Genomic DNA, 4,571 nt, shown 5'->3' with positions numbered 1-4,571 from the left:
TATTTTGCCAACTATATATTTAGCTTATTTTCCTGTTTTGTTTTGGAATACTGGCTAGTTGTACGGTAACTGCAGTGACTCATTGCATTTTTACACATGTACAGGGACATGGACTGTAGTGAGTCTCAACAGGTCATGGTGAGATATGCACATACTGTATGTAAAATGATGCATGCTGACAAACATATCAAACTCTCTGGTAGAGTTGCCCCCACATTTCCACCTGTAACATTTGTAATAATGTAAGAACTGTGAGTTGTTGCTATCAGTCTTGTGCAATTACCCATCATACCCCACTGTACCTGTTGACTCTGTTCAGTATTTTTGATTAATTACTTTGATTTGTACTTGTCACTAATGCCAAAACTGTCTTTTTCTGCTAAGGAATCACTGTCATGTACCATTTGTTTATGAAACTTTCAGATGCGCATCCACACTAATAATAATAATAATAATAAAGAAGAAAATAACAAGAGTGTGGATGCGAGCATCCACACTAATAAAGAACAGGATAACATAGTATGGATGCTTGTCAGCATCCATACAATAATAAAGACCAGGATAACATAGCATGGATGCTGACTCAGCATCCATACAATAATAAGAATAATAAAGACCAGGATAACATAGTATGGATGCTGAATCAGCATCCATACAACTACAAGGGCACTTTTAATAATTGATCCTGCACACTGTTTTAGGCCACTCATTAAACTGCTTTCTGATAAATGCGTGGCTATATTAGATTTTTGAAACGGAGAAAAAACAGCCACTCCAGTACACCAGTGCATTAGACAAAATGCTGACATCATCATGCTAATATTCTCACAATGACAATGTTAATATTCTGATAATTAGCATGATAACACTTGGTAATTAGCACTAAACACGAAGTCCATCTGAGGCCAGTAGGTATGCCATTAGTTTTGCAGGGATTTGGCCATAAAGCTACAGTAGATGAAAGGTCAGGGATTACCAAAGTTTTTACAAATCGTGTATGTCTATACCAAGTTTCACAGCGATCCATCCAATAGTTAGAAATTTTATTTGGATTCAAAAATATGAACTATAGGGATGCATTGATCCTGATTACTAGTATCAAGTATTGTTCTTGTACTTGTAAAAGTTGTCCACAGCAACATAACATTAACCTTAAGCTGGTGAAGTAGGCTGTTAGGAGGTGGTGAAGAAATTTTAAGATAAATGATGATGACAATTAAATCAGGCTGTGGGCTCTGCTTCTCTGCTGTGTGTCTGAGATGGGGAGAGACACACAGCAGAACAGAGATGAGGTTGCATTTTATGGACACATCAACGCTAAATACTGGGTGCAACAAAATCCAACAGAACAACAAACTTGGATAAGTGTGACATATTCACTCATCACTCGCCTGGTCCTGCTCACCCACTAAACTCATACATACAAAGTCTGTAGGCTTCCTCTCCATGACTGAACTTGTCAGGTCTGCTCGGCGCTACCTGCCTCTTATTCCCGTTCTCTCTCCCGCTGTCTCGTCCGGTAGGCTCGGCAACACAGCTGAGACGCATCACCTGATGATCCACTCCCTGGGTGTAGCGCCCAGCTGAGGCTCATCCCTGATTATCAACTGCCCCTACTTAAAGTGCTGGCAGATGCTCCTTCGTCGCCAAATCATTGAAGTTAAGGTTGAGGTTTTCGTTCGATGCAACCACACACGTGATTCTGTTTACACTATGCTTCAATCCAGCCCTGCCGCAACTCCTTGGACCTGCCACATCCCTGCATGATTTCTGCTATGTCCGCTGCATTCACCTACCAGCCAGCGGCTGCTCAAGGCTACTAACTAAGCCATCTCCACTCATTCCACCTAAGTTCTCCAGCTCAGCCCATCTCTTCTGGCATGTGCAACCCGCACGCTTTCTCCTGCTCTCTCACACCCTGGTGAGAGACACCAACTCTAACAGAACTAAACTCAACTCAGCTTACTCTTATTGTAAAGCTCACAGTGTAATGTAAATTTTTACAGCCAGCCAAAAGTTCTCATTGTAGAGGCCTTTTTATCTTTATATTGTTGTGAGAACTGTCTGATTTTATATCCCCATCCTCTGAAGAGTACAACAAACACGTGCATACACACTGCATGCACACTGAAATGATGTCACTCCTTCCATCTCTCTCTGGTGTGTGTGTCCAGTCCTCAAGGGGGAATCCCATCCTCCTATTAGTGCTGGAACTCACGGCCTGGCTGTCTCCTCCTCTGGACCTGTCCACAATCATTATCCTGACCTCCGCTCCACAGCATCTCCATCCGTCTACATTCCTAACTTCATCACCACCTCCCCTTTCTGTGTCCTCCTTTACCCACTCACCCATTTTATTCGTTATGTTGTCTTGGTTCTGTATTTCCCTCAGCCACTGCCACAAATGTAACTGGGCAGAACCTGCAAATTAATTTGCAGGCTGATTGTGCCAGCATTTTGAAATTTCTCCTGTTTCTGAGTTTATTATCACAAGGGTCTGATCAATGTTGGTAGTGTTGACTCAAACTATAGCCATATCCAGTGTAATTTTTGAGTGATCTTTTTGAAGTGAAGGTCTGAAGGCAAATACTCAAAAGAAAAACTATTTGATAGGCATGTTTTTCCTGAGTAATTTTGTCTGGTGGGTGAGTTCACTATGAGAAAACACTGAACAGATGTTTGGTTCTACTGAAAACATTCACTTGTGGAACAAATTAAATCCTCAGGTCCCTCAGCCACTGCCACAAATGTAACTGGGCAGAACCTGCAAATTAGTTTGCAGGCTGAATGTGCCAGCATTTTGAAATTTCTCCGGTTTCTGAGTTTATTATCTACAAGGGTCTGATCAATGTTGGTAGTGTTGACTCAAACTATGTGCGAGGCATTTGAGGTCCAAGTTATCCCAAAATCACCTGAGCACCAGGGCTGAACCTATAAAATTGTCATCAGCAATACATGACTTAATTATGTTTCAGGTTGGTTCTCATTTGGTAAAGACAAAAAATAAAAAAGGCAGAAAAAAGAGAAATGCCTTCGCCCGTGATTAAGCATTTTGATATTTCAGAAGCTATTAGAAACACTTATTTGCAATCTGGTTCTTGAATTTATATGTGGTGGCCATACACATGGTGTATATTACTGAGTAATTCCCTACTAGATCAGCCTTGAAAAGGCTCTACAGAGCTCCACTTACCAAATCAGTCTTATTACATGGAGATGTTGAAATCTTAACTGTCAACTGCTCAGCTCTAAAAGTTTAAACTAAACCAGATTTTTAATTAATCACTGAACAGACATACAGTACAGAGGATACAGTAAATACATCTTGAGATTTTTGTAGGCTAAAAGCAAAACAGCTTAGCTTTATGGAGGAAACAACTAGCAGTTGAAGCCATCTAGTAGCATATTTTTGTCTGCCTACAAATATTTACATATAAGAGGTGAGATGGAATTTTCGCAATACAAGCTGAATAATGAAACTGTGAAAAAGGAATTAAACTTGGTATATGCATATGCTATGCTTGGTACATGTTTCTGCTTATCTGTGCAGATAAAATAAACAGGAAATACATGGGCAGAGCCTGATGATTTTGCAGCATAAAAGGAAAAGGTTAATACATTGGCCCAGTGCTAAAGAATGAATCCTTTTATTACATCTTACATTTTATTATCATAATAATGAGTGATGCTTAGCTAGGTCGATCAAACTCGTTAATGCTTGCCATTACACTATGTTGCTTTATATAAAAATGAATATGATACTAATAGTATAGACTGTATTGTTCATTTCAACCCGAGCTTTACAATTTCCTATTCATTTGGTTTTTCAGACACACACTCACAGACTGCAGCCACCATGAAAGATGCTGGCTGACCATCAAGAACAATGGAGGGTCCAATGTCACGCCCATGGACAATTTGACACTTGGACAGGAGAAACTGTTCATGGACAAGGAGCATTACAAGGGAATTTCTTTGATTTAGCATTGCACTGTAGCAATGTTGCACTCACATTGTACAAGACTCCAATTTTTCTTTTTACTTTTTTTTCTAGATTTGTAGTTTTTAGTCCCAGCCAATGCTGATTCAAGTGATATCACTTAAGGTAATCAGATGTCACACAGCCCCTTCTGTGGCTACAGAATGCTTTATATAATTGACTTCAGCTACTGTATGCAGCTGCGCTTCCTAACACCTGCAAAGTGACTTTTATGTGTAAAATCATTAGAATCCTGTGTTGAAGGAAAAGATATATTGAATATTCATCTTGCAACTACAGTACAGAAGTATTTGTGCCTTTTTGTTTTATTTGTTTTGGTAAACCCACAAACCCTTGTCTTCAAGTAAAAGCTGCATGATTGGTTCTAAATCATACAATACAATCATGATGCATGGACTGAAGTAGAGATTTTTTTTCTTAAGGGAACAAACTGTCATCAAATATATGATGCATTTTCAAAATATTGCAGATCCTAATCCCTGTAAGATGAATAGCTATTGTATGAAGGCCATGATATGCTAACCCCTGGACATAGGAATAAAGCTTAACCTCACACTAAGGTGGCATATGT

The 4,571-nt window shown here is 39.5% G+C and overlaps 1 long non-coding RNA gene across 1 annotated transcript in view; it reads left to right on the top strand.

Annotated features, from left to right (window-relative positions):
• The window catches only part of LOC109969850 (uncharacterized), an 8,116-nt gene extending 3,768 nt beyond the window's left edge, over window positions 1–4,348 (top strand). Inside the window, exon 3 of the long non-coding RNA XR_002276322.1 lies at window positions 3,831–4,348. This is a non-coding gene — a long non-coding RNA (uncharacterized LOC109969850). The remainder of the gene's footprint in view (window positions 1–3,830) is intronic.
• Window positions 4,349–4,571: the final 223 nt, after the last annotated feature.

Source organism: Monopterus albus, unplaced genomic scaffold (genome assembly GCF_001952655.1).
Source record: "Monopterus albus unplaced genomic scaffold, M_albus_1.0 scaffold183.1, whole genome shotgun sequence".
Taxonomy (NCBI): domain Eukaryota; kingdom Metazoa; phylum Chordata; class Actinopteri; order Synbranchiformes; family Synbranchidae; genus Monopterus; species Monopterus albus.
This window is presented reverse-complemented; position numbering and strand designations above follow the sequence as displayed.